The sequence below is a fragment of the Polypterus senegalus genome, chromosome 8 (assembly GCF_016835505.1).
Source record: "Polypterus senegalus isolate Bchr_013 chromosome 8, ASM1683550v1, whole genome shotgun sequence".
Classification (NCBI taxonomy): Eukaryota; Metazoa; Chordata; class Cladistia; order Polypteriformes; family Polypteridae; genus Polypterus; species Polypterus senegalus.
This window is the reverse complement of record NC_053161.1, coordinates 102,168,763-102,195,899: the sequence shown is the minus strand read 5'-3', so window position 1 is coordinate 102,195,899 and position 27,137 is coordinate 102,168,763. Positions and strand designations below refer to the sequence as shown.

Genomic DNA, 27,137 nt, shown 5'->3' with positions numbered 1-27,137 from the left:
TCTACAATATAACTTTATAGTAAATAACTGTTTTTTCTTTACAAAACATTACAATAGAAATAAATGTTTAACTATAACCTGAAATCCATGCATTATAATAAATATGCCAATTATTAATCCATTAGAAACCCAGGACACAGTCTGCATCAGTAAACTAACAACAACCAATAGCAAACATGTTTGTATCATTTAATTATATACATTGAAAAGAATTCAGTGTTTATGGAAGTTATGGCACATTGTCTGGTTCAGATGTAAAGTTTGCTCTTGTGCTCTTGAGTCCTACAGGTGTGCCAGCTTATCGAATACAACCTATCATAAATCAGCTTCAATAACCTCAAAAAACTTTCAGCACGCTGGAAAAAATAAATCTGCTTTGTTTAACTTTTTTTCCCTACGATGTAAAAGTATGCATTTCACCTGGAACAATATAGAAAAAGGGGGAGTTTCCTTATGTAAATACTAGCAGATTACCCAGTGGCTTTACTCACTGAGTGGAAGGGAAAAACTTGTGGCTCTCATGAGGCAACGGCATTAATGACCAAATTCTATGATAGATTTGCCCCTTCATTTTAAATGTCGGCATAAAGTCAGACTCCTCGGTAGCAGCCGTGGTGCCAAACAATGTTATCTGAAAACACAAATTGTGTTTTCTAATTTTCTGTAGAAAATGAGTTGAATGTGGGTTCAAGTGGATGGCTTAAAGTTGTTAATTTCACCTTGCCATTTGAACAACGCATCCCACGTGATTCAAATTTAACTCTCTGTGGTTGGCAGTACTCACACATGACGTCCATTTCTCGTATTATAACTTTTGGATGTAGGCAATAATCTTTTTCAATGTTATAACTGAATCCCTCCATATACAGACCCTGACGCCTGTGTGACGTGGTAGCCTGTGAATACTGCATCCGTCGAATTCTATTCTGTTCAGCACGTAGTTCGGGTGTTTGTGAGGCCCTCAATTATGATTGTCATATAAGTTAATCAGCAAGCCTTTTCTCTCAATCTGCTTCTGTCTCATTTTCTCTGTGTAACCTAACTGTTGTGGTCATACATAATTTCCGTTTCAAACGCAAAATTAATTTTATATATATAGATCATAACTTTGGTATTACTGAAACTGTGTTTACCGTTTTACATTTTACAGTTGCTTGCCGTCGCTATTTAACAGTTTTACACTGTAAAATTAACAGCCATTTTTTTAGTGCAACTGTAATGTATCAGTAAATGGTATGTAGCATATTTTGAAGGTAGAAAAATATTGATTTTACAGAGCTTGGCTATAAAAAAAATAATAAAATGTATTATTTAATATACACAGGTAATTTTTTGTAGAATATAAAGTAACTTTTCTTTTTTTCACAAAAGGTATTTTACTTTCACGTTTCACAGTATTTTTACTGTTAAATTGACTTTTTTTACAGTGTGGTTTTAATTAACCAAGCAAACGCTATGCAAAAATAGGCAAATAAATAAATAGGCATGACTAAATATTTTAAGTCCTTTGGGCACTGTCTTGCTAACTACCTAATAATAATTTAAAAAGGCAAGAAGTTTAATTAGAAATTATAGCCATTTACAGAGTCAAAATAGTGAAAGTTAACAAGGAGAAGATACAGATGCAGATAAAAGTACATTCCAAACAGAGTTAGCTACTTCAGTAACATTTCCACTTGTGTAGCCATCAGTAAGTAATAGCTTAAAAAACAATCATGAACTAAATAAGAGAGCGAAATCAATGATAACATGCAAGTGTAATTCTTCACAGGGAGACAGTACATTTTTATGTGAGGGTCAGGAGAAACATGAAGTCAAAAATAAAGCTGTGGTCAGAACCAAAAGTCAATCATAAAAGATAACATTTTAAACAAACTGGAAACATAATCAAAACATCAGAAGTCAACACTGAGAGCAAGAGATCAGAAACAAATGATTTCTGGTCAAAACTTTAATAATTATCCAAAATTCATTAACCATGGAAAAATAAAAACAACAGTGATTCAGATAAAACATGCCACTTGAGCCAATCTTTAAACCCTGACATCACAACCTCAGGGCCATGACATCTGTGAACACACCAAAAAAAAATTATATTGTGGTAAAATGTAAATATATTCTAAACTTTGTCAAGATCTCTCTAGCTAGGATGCTTCCATTTAAATTTGTGTACATGCATCATTAAGTATCTGAGTTAATAAAATGTTTTGAAATAAATGAGAGAGAAGGGAAGGACCAAGAGTTCTAGGTCTGTTTGGGGCTACAACACATGTGGATAATGTTCTCAGAAAACAAAATATCTACAATGTGATAAAGATTTGTCTTGGAAGAATGAAAGCACTAACAAGCCAAGTAAATAAATACCAACTTTCATTATCTGCTAGGCCTGGCATCTAATTGTGAAATTGGTTGGAATAAAACCCTGCAGCAACTGAGGACTCCCAGGACCGGAGGTGAATACCCCTGCCCTATAGTCAATATGAAATTAGCTAGATCAGTAGTTCCCAAACTCGGTCCGAGGGACCCACTGTGATTGCAGGTTTTTGTTCCAACCAGATTCACAATCGGTGATAATAATTGATAACAACTGATCTCGTTTAATTAGCTGGTCTTTTTTTACTATTCTCTTATTCTGTATTCAGAAAAACACAACAATATGTGTTTTACATTTAGACATTTAGAAATATTACTATTTTTTTCTAAAACTATAAATGCGTAACTCTGTTTTATTATTTGATCTAATTTTATTATTTTCCCCTTTTCCTGTGCAGTTTGCTAATATTGACCAGTATAGCAGACACCCGGGATGATGAAAACAGCAACGACTTCAGTGTCAGACCCGCTGATTAGTAAAAAGTCAATTAAATAACCGGAAAATTAGGTTGAAAATACTGTTAACAACTACATATTCCCCATATATCTGCTGATTACATTTTAATAAAAATCTACCAAACTTAGTTTGTAATTTCTATATTAACTCCAAAATACAGAAACTGGGAAATAATAACTCATTATTTAGGCTAAGAGTCCAATAAAAAACGGAAGTTGGTTGAAACAAAAACCTGCAGCCACAGTGGTTCCCCAAGACCGCGTTTGGGAACCACTAAGCTAGAAAACAGTAAAGTTTTAAAAATCAGTAATATTAACAGCATGCCACAATCAAAACATCTGAAATTTTTATGGAAAGTTCACAAATCATATACAGTATTTCTAAAGTACCAGAGTAAAGTAAGAATCCAAGTGGGACCACCTTTTGTTCAAATTTAAGTCCAGTTGAAAGCAGAACTGCTAAGGAAACCCCCAAATCACTGTAATCCTCCTATACAAGAATGGAGCACCCCAGCATAAGCTGACATTGTTTATAAACAGGTTACATGTCTTAAATATCATATTTAAATATTACTTACTACTATTTTTATAATTTGCAAAACATATTGCAAAAAATATTGTAATCATTACATGTAACCTCTTGTCATATTTAAGGCTTTTACATGTAATTTTCACTAAAACAAAATTTCAGAACAAATGTAAAGAGTTTAAAGCTTTGGTCACCCTTGTTAATTACAACCGTATTTGGCTCCTCAGCGTGTCTACTGGCTTTACAAGAAATTTAGTATGTCTTCACAGATACTTTGCCGTTTCTATGGATGTACAATAGAGAGTTTGATTTCCTATTGTAGCAAAGGTGGGTCTCCCAGTTGTTTTAATTTGGAAGCAATTGTTGGAATTCCACATTTACACAGAAAAGGAAGGAATATAATTAAGGCCTACATTCACCCTAGTCATAAGCTTTTTTTCTGTTGTGCCCTTGGGCAAGCAGAACAGGAGTGTGAAAGTCTGCACTTCCTGACTTAAAAAACAGATTTTTTGATCAATCAGATAGACCAGGAGTGGGCAAAGTCATTCCTGGAGGGCCGCAGTGGCTGCAGGTTTTTGTTCCAACCCAGTTACTTAATCAGAAGCACTTATTGCTCAAGTAACGCTTCTTCATTTTAGTTGTCATGCTCATTAAGACTTTGAATCCTTATTGCCTATTTTAGTCTTAAAAAGCTGTATTCTTGGTTTTTAACTGCTACTTATTAGCAATAAGAAGCAAATGACAAAAGAAACTATAATTTCTCCATTTAACTTGTTTCCACTTACACCTGTGTGTATTTAATGTGCACTATTTGGTTTAATTAAATACTTAGAAAGAAAGTGAAGAGAAAAAAGTAAAGGGCTGAGAATTACTCCTCAATTTTAGACTTCAAATAATTTGGACAATATCCATAGAAAGGAAAAAAATCTAGGATATGAGAATGACCTGACATTGCAGATTTAAAGCATTAACAAGTCATGAAATTCAATTATTGGCAAGGATTATTTTCTAATTAAGCAACTGGGTTGGTACAAAAACCTACAGCCTCTGCGGCCCTCCAGGACTGACTTTACCCACCCCTGAGTTAGATCTTAAAATGATACCATGTAATACGTTTCCTGGTGTTGTGAGAGTCTAAGTAATGTTGTAAAGCCATTAGTACTGTGTTAATGTTTTAATCTGTTTTTGTCTTTTTGCTTATAAGAGTACACGAAAAAGAACATTTCATTGTACAGTGGAACCTTGGATTGCGAGTAACTTGGTTTGCAAGTATTTTGCAAGTCGAGCTAAAATTTGTAATAAATTTTAACTTAATAAATGAGAGATGTCTTGCAATACGAGTAGTACATATATGCTTTGTCTGCCAAGTGCAACATGATCACAACTGAGCTGATGGTGCTTCTCTCTCTCACTGTGGGACTGTGGGTAATCGTCTCCCATTCTCCGTATAAGTCGGCGTGCCTCACTCATATAGTCAACATCCGTATGAGCGTATACTGTTTACTATAGCATGGTGACTACGTGTGTGTGTTGTACCATGTGAGTCCCTGTCTTGCACCCCAGCACACGAAGCTGAGTCTCAGTACTTTAGCGACACCAGCTTTTTTCAGCTTGAAACAGGAACAATACAGTTATTTATTGTAGCGGGATCTGCCACTAACTATACACAGAGCAGTCAGGCAGGGTCGGGGGCCAAGTAATACTGTGCACCGTGCATTTATAATGTTCCTGTATTACCCATCAACAGCAGGCGTTCACAGCATGTCTGTGATCCTTTCGGATTCGCTTTTTTGGCGAAGTGTTGGGTGGAATCCCAAAAGAGTTCAGAAACTCACTCACACCAGCCATGATTCTTTTAAAGGTAAAGTGCGGGTTAATTTGTTTTATGTATTTTTACTTTATATTTTGTATTAATCATTTTTATATGAATAGTTTTGAGTTGTGGTACGAATCATCTGTGTTTCCATTATTTCTTATGTGGAAATTCACTTTGATATACGAGTGCTTTGGATTGCGAGCACGTTTCCGGAACAAATTATGCTTGCAAATCGAGGTTCCACTATTCATATGAAAAATATTTAAAGTATAAAGTCAGAGTTTCCCTGAAATGATGTACAGTATGACAGCCCAAGGGGTGAATATAATGACAGAAGCCCTTTTTGAGGTAATTGGTATAGGAAATATCTATTTTCATTCTTCCCTTGGTTTGTTAACATTTTCAGTACTACTTAATCATCCAATAAACAATGCACTAAAATACTAAAAATCTAATCTTTGTGATATAAAACAATAATAATTTAAATGAGAGCAGGCCATTCAGACCGACATAATCTGAAAATCTCTATTCAACTAACTTTTGCAAAATATCAAGTTAAAGCAGTAAACACTATATACTGCCCTACTTTGTAACGTATTCTACGTATCTATGGTTCTCTGTGAAGAGAAAAACTTTTTAATATTTGTAAAATACTCTTAAACAAATTCCATCTGTTCTATTTCAATTAGTCGGCTTAGCATAATAACTACAAAAAGGCCACATTTAAATAATGATTTTCTTTTTGTCTGTTAAATACATCAATTTGATTTTTCACTGCTGTTATAGTCTGTATGTTGAAATATCACAATTAGGAAGAGAGTGACAGTCGAATAATGAGCATGGCATGGGAGGATAGAGCTCAGATTCTAGCCAGCCATCATGTTGCATCGTCAAGTGACTTCCATCTTTTGCCTTTTCTGTATTAGACCTCATGCCTGCATAGCATATTCTGTCATTTTGGATCACAGATTTGCATAAGTAGATCATTTTACCCTCAAACATGTCTGTTTCATCTTGACCTAATCCAGACTTGCATTCTGCACTGGGTTTACACAGCTTTACAGGACAATGTAGAATGGTATGACCAAACAGCTCAGCTTTTTTTCCAAGAAGGCTACCACTACAACAACAACAACATTTATTTATATAGCACATTTTCATACAAACAGTAGCTCAAAGTGCTTTACAAAATGAAGAATAGAAAAATAAAAGACACAGTAAGAAAATAAAATAAGTCAACATTAATTAACATAGAATAAGAGTAAGGTCCAATGGCCAGGGTGGACAGAAAAAAAAAAAAAAACTCCAGTTGGCTGGAGAAAAAAATAAAATCTGCAGGGATTCCAGACCATGAGACCGCCCAGTCCCCTCTGGGCAATCTACCTAACATAAATGAAACAGTCCTCTTTGTAGTTAGGGTTCTCACGGAAGGATTTGATGATGATGGTCACGTAGACTTCTGGCTTTCAGTCAATCAATGTTGGAGCATCATGATGCCGGAAAAAGAAACAGAAGAGAAAAACTAGAAAACTTTACTACTGGTGCTGAAGTTCAGTGGACACATCCAGTCATGGCCCCTTATAATTAGAGTATATTGTTGAAACGCAACATACCCCATTAGAACTTCTTTGAAAATGCTGTTTGAGAAATTTGGCAAACTGCAAAAAATAATTTTAAACAAATCGATCAATCCTGTCAAGCTATGCTTTTTATTTATTTATTTTTTCTTTTCTGAATGAAATTTGGTGACAGAATGATTGATCCTTTAAACAATAGACATCAACTGAAGTAATTAATCATTTGCGCAACAGACATCACAACATGGTTAGGCCTGAAATTGTCTTAGTATATCAAAAAATATACAACCTGAAGAACACAGATGTTTGGTGTGAGAAAACATCTAGAAAACGTGATTAAAAATAAAAATGTTGCTTCTGTAAATAACACATATAGTCTTGTTAGAGTCATTCTAATCCAGGCCTAAGATAGATATGTAAATACTAAAGACTTCTTTCTTCTTCTGCTTCTTTTCGGTTGCTCCCGTTAGGGGTTGCCACAGCGGATCATCTTCTTCCATATCTTTCTGTCCTCTGTATCTTGTTCTGTTACACCCATCACCTGCATGTCCTCTCTTACCACATTCATAAACCTTCTCACCACATCCATAAACCTTTTCTATTGCCTGGCAGCTCTATCCTTAGCATCCTTCTCCCAATATATTCAGCATCTCTCCTCTGCACATGTCCAAACCAGCGCAATCTCGCCTCTCTGACTTTGTCTCCCAACTGTCCAACTTGAGCTGACCCTCTAATGTATGCATTTCTAATCCTATCCATCCTTGTTACACCCAATGCAAATCTTAGCATCGTTAACTCTGCTACCTTCAACTCTGTCTCCTGCTTTCTGGTCAGTGCCACCGTCTCCAACCCATATAACATAGTTGGTCTCACTACTGTCCTGTAGATCTTCCCTTTCACTCTTGCTGATATCCATCTGTCACAAATTACTCCTGACACTCTTCTCCACCCATTACACCCTGCCTGCAATCTCTTTTTCACCTCTGTTCCACAATCCCCATGACTCTGTACTGTTGGCCCCAAGTATTTAAACTCATCCACCTTCGCCAACTCTACTCTTTGCATCCTCACCATTCCACTGACCCCCCTCTCATTTACACACATGTGTTCTGTCTTGTTCCTACTGACCTTCATTCCTCTCCTCTCTAGAGCATATCTCCACCTCTCCAGGGTCTCCTCAACCTGCTCCCTACCATCGTTACAGATCACAATGCCATCAGCAAACATCATAGTCTACGGGGACTCCTGTCTAATCTCGTCTGTCAACCTGTCCAAATAAGAAAGGGCTCAGAGCCGATCACTGATGTAATTCCACCTCCACGTTGAATGCCTCCGTCACTCCTACCGCAGACCTCACCACGGTCACACTTTCCTTGTATATATCCTGTACAACTCTTACATACTTCTCTATACTTCTCCATCAACACCCTCAGAGTAAATATTGCATCTGTGGTGCTCTTTCTTGGCATGAAACCATACTCCTGCTCACTCATCATTACCTCACTTCTTAACCTAGCTTCCACTACTCTTTCCCATAACTTCATGCTGTGGCTCATCAGTTTTATCCCCCTGTAGTTACTACAGTCCTGCACACCCCCCTTATTCTTAAATAACGGCACCAGTACACTTCTTCTCCACTCCTCAGGCATCCTCTCACTTTTCAAGATTCCATTAAACAATCTGGTTAAAAACTCCACTGCCATCTCTCCTAAACACCTCCGTGCTTTCACAGGTATGTCATCTGGACCAACGGTCTTTCCATTCCTCATTCTCTTCATAGCTATCCTTACTTCCTCCTTGCTAATCCATTGCACTTCCTGATTCACTATCTCCACATCACCCAACCTCTTCTCTCTCTCGTTCTCTTCATTCATCAGCCTCTCAAAGTACTCTTTCCATTTGTTCAACACACTCTCCTCGCTTGTGAGTATGTTTCCATCTTTATCCTTTATCACGCTAACCTGCTGCACATCTTTCCCAGCTTGGTCCCTCTGTCTAGCCAATCGGTACAGGTCCTTTTCTCCCTCCTTAGAGTCCAAACTCTCATACAACTCATCACACACCTTTTCTTTAGCCTTCACCACCTCTCTCTTCACCTTGCACCTTATCTCCTTGTACTCTTGTCTACTTTCTTCATCTCTCTGACTAACAAACACAATTAAAACAGAAAATAAAATGCCTTAAATAGTCAATTGTAGCTGCATTTATCCCAAATTACCAAAGTTCTGTAGCTTTTAGTTTGCTTCATGATATGACTCAGGCAATAGTGTGACGTGTGTTCCAAATAATTCCAAAGACCAAATATCTTTGTTTTAAAAGTTTTAGTAAAGTTCAAAGCAGAACAGTTCACACAAAAATAGAGACAAAATTGATATTAAAGAAAAATTCTTGTTTAAGAAAGGTTCTATTAAAGGGTTGTTTCATTCCTCAATGTTTGGTCATACAATCATAATTTTGGCGTGTTAAGCATGGTCAGAAAACTGTATGCCATCTCTCATTTGTAAACATATCTAATGGTCCATGTTAGTAGTAAGACTTTTTCCTAACTGGCTTAATTAACACTAAGTTTTGAAGATAAAGCAAAGAATGTTCTATCTCATGTTGACTTACAGGGGGTAGAAGACCACACCATATTCTAGGTAGCTGTAAGAAACTGATATTCTATTACTGAAATTAAGCAAACACTTAAATACATTTAACATTAACATTACTTTCTAAGATTGGCACTTACAGACATTATATGAAAAACAATTGCTAAAATTCATATTGTAAAAGAAAATCAAAGAGAGTAATTTCAGATCTGGAGATTTTTCCTACACTGCAACTAGGCATCAAAAAAGCATTTAGAAGAAACTGTGAAAACAACTGCTGTAAAAGAGAAGACAAACACCAAGTCATTTTGCATGTACTCTGTCTCTAACAAAACCCTGCCTTGGAAATGCACAAGGAACAAAACATCACAAATAAGCATCTGAATTTCATAAATAATTGTAAAATAATATTTGAATAAAAAGCTTGAGGAAGAAATAAAAATGTCCTCCATGCTTAAAGATTTTAAAATAAAAGACTCAATTTGTGTTGACCTTTAACACTAGAATTACCAGAGCCTATGAAAAAACTCATAGATCTGGCCCACCTTAAATCCGTTCGCACCTCTCCGTCAGCGTCTTTTGTCCTGTAAATGTGCCGATAAAGACAAGCAGCAAGCAGCCTACTATTCCATCCCCCCACAGTCGCAGAATGTTCACAAAGTTCTCCCAGCTCATGCCTTGATTGATTATCTGGGAGTGAAGTGCTGGAGTTTTAGAGTGGAAATAATTGATCGTTATTTGGAACACATGCATTTCATGTGTTTTCCGTTTCTACAATAATCTGTGTAAACACATTGTAAACAACAGAAACATTTTAGTAAAAATTTTAGTAGTAAATGACAAAATGTTGGCATAAACTATATAATGTATGAAGCCTGAAGTCCAAAGATCAAATAAACACTTTCACAAAAGGTTCAAGAAAGATACAACAGTTTGTGTGGTGTAGGGGTAAGATTTGCTGACTTGTGATCAAGAGTCCCTGGTTTGATCCCAACTGCCTCCTATATATGCCATTTTCAGTAGTGAGCTGCTCTTATTGTTAATTTTATACAGTACACACAAACATTTGGTTTGCGTCTGTAACAGACGCTGTACATTTATAGTACTTGTGAAAGTTACCGTTTAATTTTCACTTTAATTGCCTCAGTCATGATCACAATACATACTACCGCCCTAGGGATCTGACGCTAACTGTAGATGTGAGTGTTTTGACCTCCTCAATCCCACTAACATGCTTTCCAATGAGGAAGCAGAGCCTGGGGACTCTGAGGTGGGCTCTCCCATCTCTGGGACTGAAGTCACTGAGGTGGTCAAAAAAGTCCTTGGCGGCAGGGCCCCGGGGGTGGATGAGATACGCCCAGAGTTCCTTAAGGCTCTGGATGTTGTAGGACTGTCTTGGTTGACATGTCTCTGCAACATCGCATGGACATCAGGGACAGTGCCTCTGGATTGGCAGACCGGGGTGGTAATCCCCCTCTTTAAAAAGGGGGACCGGAGGGTGTGTTCCAACTATAGAGGGATCACACTCCTCAGCTTCCCTGGAAAAGTCTATTCGGGGGTTCTGGAGAGGAGGGTCCGTCGGATAGTCGAACCTCGGATTCAGGAGGAACAGTGTGGTTTTCGTCCTGGTCGCAGAACAGTGGACCAGCTTTACACCCTTAGCAGGATCCTGGCGGGTGCATGGGAGTTTGCCCAACCAGTCTACATGTGCTTTGTGGACTTGGAAAAGGCATTCGACCGTGTTCCTCGGGGAATCCTGCGGGGGGTGCTCCGGGAGTATGGGGTACCGGACCCCCTGATAACAGCTGTTCGGTCCCTGTACAACTGGTGTCAGAGTTTGGTCCGCATTGCCGGCAGTAAGTCGAGCCCGTTTCCAGTGAGAGTTGGACTCCGCCAGGGCTGCCCTTTGTCACCGATTCTGTTCATAACTTTTATGGACAGAATTTCTAGGTGCAGCCAGGGTGTTGAAGGGGTCCAGTTTGGTGGACTCAGGATTGGGTCACTGCTTTTTGCAGATGATATTGTCCTGTTTGCTTCATTAGGCCGTGATCTTCAGCTCTCTCTGGAGCGGTTCGCAGCTGAGTGTGAAGCGGCTGGGATGAGAATCAGCACCTCCAAATCCGAGACCATGGTCCTCAGCCGGAAAAGGGTGGAGTGCCCTCTCTGGGTTGGGGGCGAGATCCTGCCCCAAGTGGAGGAGTTTAAGTATCTTGGGGTCTTGTTCACGAGTGAGGGAAGAATGGATCGTGAGATTGACAGCCGGATCGGTGCAGCATCCACAGTGATGCGGGCTCTGCATCGGTCTGTCGTGGTGAAAAAAGAGCTGAGCCGTAAGGCAAAGCTCTCAATTTACCAGTCGATCTACGTTCCTACCCTCACCTATGGTCATGAGCTATGGGTAGTGACCGAAAGAACGAGATCGCGAATACAAGCGGCTGAAATGAGTTTCCTCCACTTGGGGTGTCTGGGCTTTCCCTTAAAGATAGGGTGAGGAGCTCAGTCATCCAGGAGGGGCTCAGAGTAGAGCCGCTGCTCCTCCGCATAGAGAGGAGTCAGATGAGGTGGCTCGGGCATCTGATCAGGATGCCTCCTGGACGCCTTCCTGGTGAGGTGTTCCGGGAGGATGCCCCGGGGAAGACCCAGGACACGCTGGAGGGACTATGTCTCCCGGCTGGCCTGGGAGCATTGGGATTCTCCCGGAAGAGCTGGAAGAAGTGGCCGGGGAGAGGGAAGTCTGTGTTTTCTCTGCTTAAGCTGCTACCCCCGCGACCCGACCTCGGATAAGCGGAAGAGGATGGATGGATGGATTGATGGATGGATGGATGGATAATGTGTTCTCTTCAACCTGACAACAAGCACATAATTTCAGTCAGACAACTGATCTTTACTTAATACAGTTTCAATATACACATTACAAAAAAGGGTGGTACAGTGGTGTGATGGTAGAGCTGAGACCAGGGTTCAAGCCCTGGAGTTTGCTTGTTCTTCCCCTGTCTGTGTATGTTTCTTCTGAGTGCTTCAGTCTATTCCCATTGTCCAAAGACATGCAGGTTAGATGAACTGATGACAGTAAATTGAACCTAGCGGGTGTTTGGTGTGTGAGTGGTCACCATGTGATGGACTGCCTCCTTGTCCAGGGTTTGTCCCTGCCTTGCAGACTATGCTAACTAAGATAGGCTTCAGCCACCCCAGGACTATGGTCTGGATTAAGTGGTTAGCCCATGAGATGACATTACAAAAAATTGCTGGTATAAGAATATATTACAATATACTATTAAAACACAAAGTAAACAGTATAATTAAAACCAAGACTGCAAACATCACAAATAACATAATAAACTCACCACACTAATGAGCAACACAAAATAAAGACTTGCAGGGGATGATTTGAACTTAATATGAATCAGCTATGTAATGTCTTAAATTTTGGTCTTATGAAGATCATTTTTCAAGTGAGTAAAATATGCAGTTGAAAAACAGATTTAATTTGGAATAAAGTAAAAAAAATCTTATGTACAAAATAAAGAGTGATGTGGTGTTTAAAATATATATATATATATATATATATATATATATATATATATATATATATATATATATATATATATATATATATATATATATATATATATATATATATATATATATATGTATATCTTTGTTCAAAAAGAAATATGTCCATATAAAATAATAAGAAAAGCTACTATACATAAACTATGTACATTTTTAAAGAAAAGTTCATGAATCTATTTTAAGAAGCAAAATGCTTCATGTGCTGACAATGGTAGGGCAATAAGTGAGATAGAAAACTATTGAATCCTAAAAAGAGTATTTTTGTGGAACTCAGACTGGCAAGCAGATGCATAGGCAGGGAATACAAGGGGATGGTATGCCCTAACATCATGTATGTGACCAAGAAATAAATGCTGTAAGGATGATGGGACAAAGTATTCTGATATCCTGAAACTCTTCAGGATTTTTCCAGAACAGTAAATAACCCAAACCTGGGATTGCACAGGAAATAATTTCAAAATTAAGAAATTAGCATCCTTGAATGCTTAGGTCTGTGTATAAAAATACTGAGGGGATTTAATTGTTCATTGTGTTGACTATTATGGTTCAAACAAGAGATTTTAGTGACTTTGAAAGGACTGGTTGTTGGCAATTTAGTATGAACTTTAGTGAGAGTATTTCAAAAAGACACACAGTGTGCCTTAATAGAGATTAAATATTCTCAAGAATTTGTAGAAGATGAAGACATTTTGACAAGAATGATGAAGGGTAATGTCAATTAAAGCACAAACTCCTAAACTATAATGATATCAGATTGCAAGAATGCATGAACTGAAAAAAGTACAAATGATTTTAAGAATCTAATGTTAATGAATATGTTAAAAAATTGCTGTGACATACATCATACTACATCTCATTCAAATATTATCTCATATCCCTTTCTTCACCTAGTGTCTAGACATCAGATAGAGAAAAAAAAATAAAAAATCACTTAAAAATATTGAAATACTCATAGCAATAATTAAGCATGCTTAATTAACTGATGATACTAAAATAAAAATCATTCCTCATAAATTTACTGTATTTTAAATTTTATTTTAGGTAAAATGGGCCATACTTTTTGCCACTGTCTTATAGTGGTTTTGGATTTTTCCAACTATGCTAGATAAGATGATAACTAGAGGTATAGGCTGTTTATCTGTGAAAGTTTGTTTCTTTGAATCAGATCCAGTACTGGGATACTTAAGCTGTGTGTTGTAATTTTTTTATTGTGAGATAACATGAATTCCATTGTTATATGCTGGTTGTGTTACATGACCAGGAACAGACATAATAACAATAAATATATAGCCATGATAATGCAAAATGGTCACAAAATGGCTGTGATATCCAAAGTAGAATGCAAAATAGCATTTAGTTGACTTTGACTGCTTTACTACTATAATAAACAAATCATATTTCCAAAGAAAATGCAATCAAACAACTTCCAAAAATCTAGATTCATGACATAGGTGTTGCAAGCCCAACCAGTATGTAACTGTAGACATGGTCTTAGCTTCAAAATTCAGAAAACATGTGATCTAAAGAAGCAGATGATTGTTTATGTAAGAGCCAATTTTAGAAAGTTAAAGTTTTGAGTTAAACTCATATTAATATTTGCTTAATTTGAATAGAATATTCATTTATTTCATAGTCATAACTTATGGTATAGTCTTTTCCCCCTATAAGTTAGTGAGAGCTAGAACCTTCTTACTTTAACTGAGAAACAGTGTGATAATAGATTCAGTTGTGTTTAGAACAGATCCCAGTACATAGGGACTTAAAAGACCCCATTTTCTTCTCAGATGGTATAAGCATACAGTTTTCTGACTGTTTTGAAATGGTTCAGATATGTTAAGTAAATAGTAATGATTTGAGATGTAACAAGATTTAAGCTTTGAACAGAACTTTTCTTAACAAGAATTTTTCCCTATTTTTTTTTTCTTTTTTTGTTGTATGAACTGTTTGACTTTGAAACTTAACTAAACTTTTAAAAACAAAGATATTTTCTCTGTGGAATCATTTATGCGCGTCAGGCTTTTGTTGAATCCCATTTTTTTGAGTTAGAGCTGCTGAACTGTGGTAACCTTGGAAAAACGCAGCTACATTTTCATCAGAAAACTTGCCATTTGAAAGCCTTGAACTTGAACTGGAATCTACCTTCTGAGCACAGAGGACGCTTCTGCTCCAGAACTCATCAACGAAGAACAAGAACTGAGATATTACGAGGTACTGTGCTCTTATCTTTTATCTCTGCATAATCATAAATGAAAGCAAGGTTGCCATACCTGAACTTGAGAAAATTTAAGAGACTGTGATATTATAAAAGATATTGTGGATGATCGGTTGTGCTCTTGCCTGAGTCATTGAAGCCTCATTGTAAGAAAGTAATCTGCTTTGTTGGAACGTCCCAATTGTGACAAAGTTGCTGTCAGGAAACGCACTGTCAGCTATTCAAGCTGCTGTCATGGCAACGTCCATAGCTCAAGTGAAGTCGGGAGTGATTTGAGTACAGACTCAAAGCCAGAGAATGTAATTGGAGATCTTAAAGATCATATAAGTAGAAGGAAAGATCAGCTTTCTGAGCTTATGGTTGAAATCGACAGCCTTAAAGATACTAAAGAAAATCTTGTAGAAGTAGTGCAAAAGTTTGGAATCTTTCATGATAAGCACAGTCAGATTGAGGAGCTGAATAAAAGTCTACTATCAGTGCTAAGTAAAGAAGGAGCGATTAAGAAACAGAAAACGACATTCGCAGAAAGCTCTAAGAAATGGAACGAATTTATTGACACTACAGTAGCATGGCTGAAAGATACAAATAGTCTGTTAACACACACATCTGACGAATAGTTAGTTAATCAATTCAAAGAGATGCAATTACAAGAACGGAATAACACAAAGTCAAAAGTACGACAAACTTCGCCTCAGTTAAAACATGCTCTCAAAAAGAAATGCGACTTATCAGAACAGAAAACCGCTGCAGCATCAATATCTTCTACAACAGTGTTGGTTGAACAATCGACACTTGATAGAATCCTACAAAGGTTAGATGAACTTCAGTCTGAAAGGCAGGTACGGTCAGTAACTGCCACAGTGCAGTTATTGCTGTACGGACACGGTTTTATTGATATGTTATTTCAGAATCAAGCCAAATAGCAAAAAAATCAATCTGAATGTCAAAACTGAATGTCAGAAAGTAATCACTGAATTGGCTAAATCGCTAACTGATCAAAAGATAACACCTGCTCTAGCACCTCCTGTGCTGCATGGTGAAGTACCACACAGACAGGTCCCTTTATTTTCAGATGACCCACTGACTTGTGCAAATTTCATCAGAGTCTTTGATCACACCGTAGGTGATGTATTAGATTACTTGATTCAATATACAAGAGGACCAGCTCAAGAAATGAGTAATGGTTGTGCACGATTGCCATCAGATCAAGGATATGAAAAGGCTAGAAAGCTGCTTGAAAGTTATTATGGCAACCAAGTGTTTGTAGTAGATGTGTACATAACTAAAGCATTGAAAAGGCCTCAAATAAAATAAGATGATGGAGAGGCCTTGAGAGACTATGCAGCCTTCCTTGATAACTATATGGACACCATGACTAAAGCTAGAAAACAAGCTGCATTTAATAGCAATGAAAATTTCCGTACTATACTCTCAAAGCTCCCACGTATGTTACAAAATATGTGGAGAAACGTAGTTTGTGAAATTGAAGAAGACAGAAATTGACATTCGCGATTTAACTATCTATTTACATAAACAGGCTAAGATGTGGATGCATCATATTTATAGCAGTACAGAGAAAGAGGAAAAGACCGACAAAGTTAGGTCTCCTCTTAAGTATGGACAGAGATCAGGAGGTATTTTCGCTACGAGTACTGCTGATGCTGCCAAAAAGGGGACTAGAGAAATCACTGTCAAAAAGACTGTAATGATTCCTGTGCATTTAAAAAGTCTTGTGTATTCTGCAATGGCCAGCATACTCTTGCTGAATGTAATAAAATCAAGGAATGGCCACATAAAGAAAGAATCGACTTTTTAAATTCTAAAGGTGTATGTTTTCGCTGTCTCAAACAGGGGCACCTTGGTAAGAACTGTAAAGAAACAATGAAATGTCAGACATGTTCTTTTCAGCACCCAGATATCCTGCACATCAAAAAAGACAGTGGAGCAACATCTAAAGCTACAGCCAGTGTAGCAACACCTACTGAAAAGGAAACAGAGACTGGAACTTGTGCCTTTACTGGGGCCGGAGAAGAATGTGCACTGCAAGTACTTCCTGTTAAGGTAAAATCTAAGAAAAGTGAAAGGTATGTAGTAACATATGCCTTTATAGACCTTGGCAGTACAGTAACAATTTGCACTGAAAGGCTCCAGAGACAATTAAGCCTTCAAGGGAGAAGAACACAAGTATTCCTCAAAACTATGAGTAACTGATTATGATTCAAAAATGCTAACCCAATGTTCTGTCTTATCAGATTTACAAGTCTGTGGTCTCAATGATGTTGAATATATTAATTTGACATAGGTCTCCATTCCAGTGAACAGAGAAAGTATTCTACTACAAGAAGATATCGATAAGTGGGCATACCTTAAAGAGGTACGTCTATCTCATATTGACTCTGAAGTTGATCTTTTAATAGGAATCAACTACCCAGAAATCGTCAAGCAGTCGCGAATCATACCTAGCCAAGGAGGTGGACCTCATGCTATGAAGACTGCACTTGGATGGGTGGTTTGTGGACCATACAAAGAGATAGATGACCCGCAAAACGAAGTGGTAAGCTGCCCAAACATTCAATTAATCGTGTGTCAATAATAGAGATTGAAGATATGTTGCTGCAACAGTATAACACAGATTTTCAGGAGCACAGCTATGAAGAAAAAGAGGAAATGTTGCAGGAGGACATCAAGTTCATGCACTTAGCCTCAGAATCTGCGAGACTGGTAGGTGGCCACTATTGTTTAAATTTGCCTTTGAGGGATGAAACACTTAAAATAATGAATAACCGCTGTATTGCTGAGCAGTGTGCTATTGGACTCAAAAGAAAACTGAGCAAAAAATCAGACTTCATGAAAGACATTATAGAAAAAGGTTACTCTGTCAAGGTACCCAAAGAAAGCCTGAATTGCAATGAAGGCAGAGTGGGGTATATCCCACATTACAGTGTGTATAATCCAAAGACAAATAAAATCCGAGTAGTCTTTGACTGCACTGCCACCTACCAGGGGATTTCATTTAATGAACAATTCTTAAAAGGCCCTGACCTAACTAACACACTCATTGGCGTCCTTACAAGATTTAGAAAGGAGCCAGTAGCCCTAATGACAGACATTAAGTCAATGTTCTACCAAGTTAAGATACCAGACAAAGACACTGATCTTTTACGTTTTTTTTGGTGGCCTGAAGGTAATCTAAGTAAAGACCTTGAAGAATTCAAAATGACAGTACATCTTTTTGGTGCTACTTCTTCACCCAGTTGTGCTTCTTATGCTTTGCGTAGAACAGCCGAAGATGCCAGAGATACGTTTCCTGAGGAAGCTGTTAACACCGTTCTCAATAACTTCTATGTAGACAATTGTCTAAAGTCAGTGGCAACAGAAGAACAAGCAATAAAGTTGCCAAAGGACTTCCAAGCTCTATGCCTCAAAGGGGGATTTCATTTGACTAAGTGGGTGAGTAACAACAGAGCAGTTTTATCGTCTATTGCTCAAGAAGACAGAGCTCATGAACAAAAGGACTTAGACTTGAGCCACAGTCTGCTTCCCACAGAGCGTGCCCACCTTACTGACAGCAAAGCTTATTCTAAGAGACTTATGCAAACAGAAATTTGAGTGGGATGAAGAAGTAGAAGTCAAACACATTCAGAAATGGAAAAATGGATGGATGATTTGAAGTTACTTACAGGCTATAAAGTGAACAGATGCTTCAAATCTACCTACCATAAAGACAGCACAAATGCACTATTTTGCAGATGCTAGTGAAGTGGGATATGGCACTGTCACTTACCTTGTCTTAACCAATGGAGAGGGCAAAAAGCATTGTTCATTCTTGATGAGCAAGTCAAGAGTTGCACCATTAAAGCAGGTCATGATTCCAAGATTGGAGCTGACAGCAGCCATTGTGGCAGTTAAAATGGACAAAATGCTTAAAGGTGAGCTTCAAATGCCCTTGCAAGAATTTACATTTTGGAATGATAGCACCACAATGCTAAAATACATTTCAAATGAAAGCACTCGATTTAAAACTTTTGTTGTCAACAGAATCCCCGTGATCAGAGATCATTCACAACCTTCACAGTGGAGGTATGTCACATCTGCCCTTAACCCAGCTGATCAAGCATCTAGAGGGCTAAGCATAGAAAACTTTCTCAAAAGCACCACATGGTCAAAAGGTCCAAGTTTCTTATTGAAGCCTGAACGGGAGTGGCCAAAAAGACCACATCAACTGAACGATTCACTTTTTGAAGATGATCCAAAAGTTAAAATTTGTACAGTTAACGTGACAAGAATAGAGGAGGCGACCGAACCTATTAACAAACTAATCACTTACTTTTCAGACTGGGATCACTTGAAGAAAGCATTGGCATGGTTTCTCAAGTTTAAAGACATACTGCTGCACTTAAGAAATGAAAGAAAAAACATTCCAACTAGAAATCAGTCAATCTAAAAGTAATCCAGAAGAACAAAAATCACTCATCACAAAGCACATGAAAAAGTATAAACGAACTTTAAACCAAGTTCAATCTCTCTAGAAAATTTGGCTAAAGCTAAAACAGAACTTATCCGCCTGAGTCAACAGCAAGAATTTCCTGAAGAATTAAAGGCTCTAAAGAAAAAGACTTGTGTTAAAAAGAATAGTCAAATCTATAAACTTGACCCGATCATACAAGATGGGATACTGAGAGTTGGAGGAAGACTCTGCAAAGCTGCAATGCCCGAAGAAGCTAAACATCCTGCAATTCTTCACAAGCATTCACATGTTGCTTCTCTTAAATTGCAGCATATTCATAAACAAATTGGACATATGGGCGCAAATATGTGCTCGCACAGTTACACCAGAAATACAGGATACCTCAAGCAAACTCAGCTATTAGAAAAATAATTTCAAAGTGCACAACATGCAGAAGATACAATGCGAAAACAGGTAAGCAAAAAATGGCAGATTTGCTAGAAGATCGCCTAGCACCCAACCAACCACTGTTTACTAATATTGGAGTTGATTATTTTGGCCCCTTTTTAGTCAAAAGAGGACAAAGTCTAGTCAAGAGGTACGGAGTAATCTTCATGTGTTTAACAATCAGAGCTGCACACATAGATATTGCACATAGCCTAGACACTGATTCTTGTATCCAAGCCATACTCTGATTTAAGAGTAGAAGAGGACGTGTAGAAGTTAAAATCATGCGCTCAGACAATGGAACAAATTTTATTGGAGCAGAAAGAGAGCTAAGAGAAGCTACTAAAAACTTGGAACACGAAAAAATCGGCAACGCTACGATGCAGAAAGTAATCAAATGGATTTTCAATCCACCATCAGCCTCTCATCACGGTGGAGTGTGGGAAAGACAAATCAGAAGCATAAGAAAGATCTTAAATTCAACACTAAACCAACAAACACTCGATGATGAAAATCTTCATACTATGATGTGTAAAGTGGAATCAGTACTCAATAACAGACCCCTTACAAAGACATCAGATGATCCAAATGATTTAGAACCACTCACACTCACTTGTTATTAATGAAGACACAACCTGAAATGCCACCTGAACCCATTTCAGAAAATGAACCATACCCAAGAAGATGCTGGAAACAAATTCAATACATGGCTGATTTCTTTTGGAAAAGATGGATAAAAGAGCATTTGCCAATACTTCAAGAAGGTCAAAAATGGCTTGCACCAAGAAGAAATTTTGAACCACACCTCGCAATTCCTGGGTAATGGGTCGAGTCATCAAGACAATGCCAGGTGCCAAAGGTGCAGTCAGAAGAGTTTGTGTGCAAACCAATACCAGCACACTGGACAGACCCGTGAATAAACTGTGCCTGCTTCAAGAATCAGCCAATGTTTGAAATATGAATTTTTTAAAATGTATGTTTGCAGTGTTATTGCTAGTGATTTAAAAGGAATAGTTAATATAAAAGTAATTGGCTCATATTGAAGTAAAGTATAGTAATTGTCTCCGCTCCTGCATAGCCAATTAGGGGCCGGAAAAGTAACAGCCAATTTTACAAAGTTAAAGTTTTGAGTTAAACTCATATTAATGTTTGCTTAATTTGAACAGAATATATTTTTTTTCCATAGTCATAGCTTATGGTATAGTCTTTTCCCCCTATAAGTTAGTAAGAGATAGAACCTTCTTACTATAACTGAGAAACAGTGTGATAATAGATTCAGTTGTGTTTAGAACAGATCCCAGTACATAGGGACTTAAAAGACCCCATTTTCTTCTCAGAGATGGGATAACCATATAGTTTTCTGACTGTTTTGAAATGGTTCAGATATGTTAAGTAAATAGAAACGATTTGAGATGTAACACGATTTAAGCTTTGAACAGAACTTTTCTTAAGAATTTTTCCCTTTTTTGCTATTTTAATTCCTCTCTTTGTGTGAACTTTTAAAAAAGATATTTTGTATGTGGAATCATTTCTGCGCATCAGGCTTTTGTTGAATACCTATTTTTGCGTTAGAGCTGCTGAACTTTGGAAAAAAGCAGCTAAAGTTCACAATAATTGGATCCTTTGGTTATAATTTGATTAACTTTACATATATACAGTGTACTGTTTTAACACTAGAATTCCTGAATCCTATGAAAAAACTCATAATCCTAGCCCACCTTAAATCCCTTTGCACCTCTCCATCAGTGTTGTTTGTTTTGTAAATGTATCGATCAGCACAAGCAGCAAGCAGCCTGCTGTCCCATCCCCCGCCTTGACGGAGTTCAGCTCGGGCAAAAAGTTCTCCCAGCTCAAGCCAAGACTCCTTGTGTTGCACTGCAGCAGTCTATTAGCTGGAAAAAGAGCTGTGAAAAAGTTGTCTGTTGCTACGGTCCTACCTTTGTCCAGTCTGATAGCGGCCACGTGACATTGTATCTTTGATTGCTGGTACAATAAATAGTTCTGAGCAGGCATCAGCCACAGTGGTGTTCTTGTGAAAAGAATGGACATAAATGCCATTAACTCAGAGAGCGTTCAGCCAAGTTTGTTGTACCACGTGAATATCACTGAGAGAATAAAACTGAATAATAAAAAACAAGCGCTAACTTTTACAAATAGCCAAAATTTACACTGGGTGTTACAGACTCAAATCAAATGTATGTTTTTATTATATTTTAGAAATAATAATAATAATAGCAGCTTACTACTCAAAATGCGGAGCACTAGGTATCGAAGACAGGACCTTCAGGTTATAAGGCAGCAGTTCGTACCTCTGCACCACTCAAGAATACGTGTAACCTCCCTGCCGAATGACATTTGACCATGAGTTTTTAACTCATTGACAGCCATATGTAAATCTAATTTTTTTCTTATTTGGTTATATTCTTGAATAAAAGCGCACGTCTATGTAAAATTTGGAATAAAGTCTTCACATATTATATACTTCTTTGTAGACACGGAACACACATGAAATACATGTATTCCAAATAACAATATACTGTAATATTGACCTTATAAAGCTCCAGGCACATCACATGCATAAAAGGAGCCTTGGCTTGAGCTGGGAGAACTTTTTTGCCAGAACTGAGCTCCGTCAAGGCGGGGGATGGAACAGCAGGCTACTTGCTGCTTGTGCTGATCGACACATTTACAAAAGAAAAGACACTGATGGAGCAGTGCGAAGGGATTAAAGCTAGGCCAGGATTATGAGTTTTTTCGTAGGCTTCAGGAATTCTAGTGTTAAACTGATTTAGTCTGTTTCTCATACAAATTGGTGAGGGGTGTATTTTATTTATAGTTAACTTCCATTCATTATGTGAAATCCTAATTGATATGTTCAGTTCCCAGTGCTACAACCTGTGACTTCATCATTAATTGATAATACAGCCTCCAAAGAATATTATCAAGGAGAGCTAAGAATATTTCACTTGTATATAATAAAATTACTATGTTAATTAATACCTGTATTTGCAGTATACTACCGTTGTTCAATATATTTGACAAGATAAAAAGTTTCAATATGAAGCACCTCCACTGAGTTATAAACTGTGTGCTATAAGGATGGTATGAATATAGGATTGTGTTGTACAGACAGAGACAGTAGATACTCAGCCATGAATGTTCTCTTGAATTGGTATCTTATTCTCAGTGGGTTCTGCACCACAGGCTTTTTTTCTAGATGACACTAATTAGGATCCACTGGTATAAATGCATATAGAGGGTAGTTAGAGCAAGATTTCCTATCCATGGCTAACCAAGTTCGTATGGTTAATTTTTTTCTTATGCCTATTCCTTCCACAGTTTCATGATTGTAGCCACAACCGAGCAGTAAAGATAAATATTATTCAGCTCAGCATATAGACATACTTTTTATTTAAGTCATTACCTTATCATTCATGAAATTCTTATTGTTTATGGAAAAAGAAAGCAACAGGTTGAATAGCAAATGCAAATAAAATGGGTGACAAGGGGAAACCCCTGTCTAGTTCAACATTCCAAAATTAAATAATCATATTATGTATTGTTTATGTTAACTAAGTCTTCTGGGCTGGAATGTAATCATTCTTTACTATTGCCACATATTAAAAGCAAGGTAGGAGCACAGAAAATGTGATATTAGCCACAACATAAATGCCATCCAAGTTAAAATGAGGACAAATGACAGAGGAATATATAATGCATGGGCATTTACCTTAAATGGTGTCACTGAAACCTGGACCATGAAAAGACTGTGGCTCCTGATTATTTAATATGTGAGGGTCAGGTATATAAAATCCTTAAAGGTAATATATTATGAAACTCTAATAATAATTTTTCACACTGGAATTATTTCTTCTGTCTTTGTCCGAAAAAATCAAGCAAGAAGGAAATGTATCATGTTCACTTTTCGCCAGAGGTCAGGTAACTCAGAATACAGTGGCCAGTAGCTTCCTAGCTGAAAAAAGAGTGGGTGGATTCAAAAGAAAAGAGACATATTGAGGTGTGTGGAAAAGAAGAGTAGCTGCCTCACAAGACAGCCTGAGAAGTCCAGTTATTATGAACCAAAGGGGGGTTGTGGGCAGGAATGGATTGGTTGCTTAGTGTATTTCTTCTTTATGAAACATCATTTCTGAATTTAGATAATGACCTTATTTGGTATACTTTTTAGTCTTATTATTTTTATGTTATGAATATGTGTGGTAGCTGTACAGTAGGTGATGCTGACATCTTGCTTATAGAAAAGATAATGCAGTAGAATAAACATCTTTAGTTGCATATTCAGCATATCACTTTCAGCTAGCAAAGTCTTGTGCAGCACATAAAAGTCCTCAGGTACCTTGAATATTTTCTTACTAGTTTACATTAATTAAAAATAATACACTGATTTTACATTGCAAATGATCTCATCCTAGGCTCCATAATACTTGGAAAATAGTTCAAAGATGAAAGTCAAATGAATGAATTTTTCTTTACACTCAGCATATTGGACCTGATTCACCTTTCCATGTCCTAAGCCTATCGTAAGGAGAAACTACAGGCAAATAAGAAGTAAGCCTCTCACTCTGGCTCATAAAATGCCTGCTGTTATTCATCTTGTAAATGATTGTACTTTTTTGATATATTCCAAGTACTTTTTGACAACACATCCCAGGTGTAATTTCTTAGCACACTTAAATATAATACTTGCTGAGGAGATCCTCAGCCATTCTCAAGTACAGTCCAGCATATTAAATCGTTAGTACTATTTCTGAAGACTACAAACTGTGCTTGAAAAACAAATCAGCTCAGAATCTATAATTCAGGTCTTTCCCTGATCACCATTTCTATCACTCGAGGCACCTATTCACTGTTCATTTATCACACAACAATCCATAAAAAGCTACGTGCTATTCTCCCACCTGGATTTTTTTTTCAAAAAAATGACACAATTTATCAAGAAATTAAACAGTTTCTGAGTCACACATGCACCCGATTAGTTTACATATTACATTTAGGCTCACCTATTTTTAAGAAAAAGCTGTCAGATTCACTTACCTTATAGAAATAATGCATTTATTATAAAATATAAGGGATTGCAGGGCCTTTCTGTAACCATGGAAATGTTGCTATCTGTGTGCATTTCTGCACAGTACAAAAAGAATGATAAATTTAAGTGACTAACACAGACACTCACTGCAACCTGAGTGGGAGAATGTTAGTTTGAGGAGTTGCCATGGAAACCATACTGTAGAACCACGAGGGAAGAATGGAATTTAGAAAAAAGGGAACCCAGCACCTACGGAGCTGCCAGGGAAACTCCCACGCCATCACATTTTGCCAAGTGCTTTAGAAACCAACTTGCGGCAATACAGCAACCCTTTAAAAAAATCTACAAGGCATGAAGGGCCAGCCTCTGGCAGTGGGAGGTAGGGAGTAAGGCCAAGATGCAAATGGAGATTTGTGGCCATTGGACTGAATGATAGACAAACAATCAAGCACAATTGAGGAAAGCGTATGTGATTTGTTTAGCTAGAATTACGATTATTTTAATTGGTGCACTGAAAAAGGCTGTCTAATTGCATCCTTAAAGCAATTTATCTAGATATATTTATAAAGTAAATCATTTTGCTAGGTAATTGGGAAAGCTCACATTATTTACAAATAAGCAGAGTGATAATCTGAAATGATACTCCACTCTGACCTTGCCAAAAATACTACACTAACTGAAACGATAAGGCTGTTTCTTAAGTAACTATCAAGAATTTCAGAGTAAAAGGGAGTGTGAAATTATTGCAAATTTTCTCAGGCTTCCTTTCAGTATTACTTCCGTTTGTCTTAGGATTAAAATTCTTTCTTTTCTGACTAAGGTCACATTTCAAAGTGTGCTGTTAAGTATTGCTTAAAATCGCTCACTTTCAGATGAAGAAAGACACTTACTGTGTCAGTATGTGTGCCCCAGTGAATTCATCTATTGGTATTAAATAGTGGCATGTTATTGAAAGCGAGGGGACTCAGCAAGACTCTAAAGCATGACAGGAAGCTGGTTATCTCAGGCCGTCAGGAAACACCTTGCAAGAGTCTCGCTGTGTTTTCCTCAGTTACAAAGGACAAGACCTAAAGTGACTGTAACTCCATGGTTGCCTGTAGAACAGACACCTCCCAGGCCACTGACATAAGAATAATATTTGTGTAAGATGGATATGGGTATTTCAGTCAAAACTATGGAGAAAAAATGTAGGCTCATTTTAAGGCATCTTTCACCAGCTGCCCTATTTGAGACTGTATTTCAAGAAATTGTTATACCACTCCCTTATAGCGAGGGGAATAAGTAATGATGAAATCATAAATAGCATATTACTAACACAAACTTAAACCTCTGTCAAAGTGTTTGTTTTATTAAGTCCTTCGAAACTGCATAAACTCATAAACTACAGCCCTGAAAGACAAATTCAGAAAAGCACTTATACACCAAGGAAACAATTACTATGAATGGGGCTATATGAACTACAGATTGTTTCATTATAAAGACTGCATGCAATGGATGTCTCTGTAATCTAGCTATTGGAGATCTTTTTTTTTTCTTTCAAAAATCTTTCTAAACCATATAATGCATTCACTGCTGAAGTATAAATTGCCTACATATTAAACAAGGGTGGTGGAAAAATAGCCACTTTGTTCAGTTTCAATGGCTTGGAAAGTACAGTTGGGCCACTTTTGACAATGCTAGGGATAAGATGTTCTTCAGAATGTGTTTAAAAAAAGACAAATACATTCAGTGATGTTGGGAGTTAATTCTAGAGCAAATACTCTTTATGTGAAATTCAAAGATCACAAAAATGCATTAAAAACAATGTGAAGAGAGTCCTTCAAAGGGTTATGGATGGGATCAAACATGTTATTGTGAAAGATCACCAAACTGCATTTAATTTCTAAAGAGGATATTCATAATTTAAAACTACAAATCTTTTTTTAAATTAATAATATTTCAAAGAATGAAGCACCTCAAAGCTCTTACTGCTGGTTCTATCACCTGCTACACTACATATAGTAAATGCAAAATGAGCTTCCTGAATGGCACTATTCAGTATAAATTACACTGCTGTTTTTTGTATCTGTGCT

General features: G+C 37.3%; 1 protein-coding gene across 10 annotated transcripts in view; it reads right to left on the bottom strand.

Annotated features, from left to right (window-relative positions):
• shank3a (SH3 and multiple ankyrin repeat domains 3a) overlaps positions 1-25,157 on the bottom strand; it is a 1,684,705-nt gene extending 1,659,548 nt beyond the window's left edge. For 6 of the 10 annotated variants that reach the window (XR_005634694.1, XM_039761519.1, XM_039761518.1 and 3 more), the window contains exon 1: positions 25,074-25,157. The gene's annotated coding sequence lies outside the window, so the exon portion shown is untranslated. The remainder of the gene's footprint in view (positions 1-25,073) is intronic. The other 4 variants (XM_039761513.1, XM_039761516.1, XM_039761515.1 and 1 more) reach the window with 1 other exon arrangement.
• Positions 25,158-27,137: the final 1,980 nt, after the last annotated feature.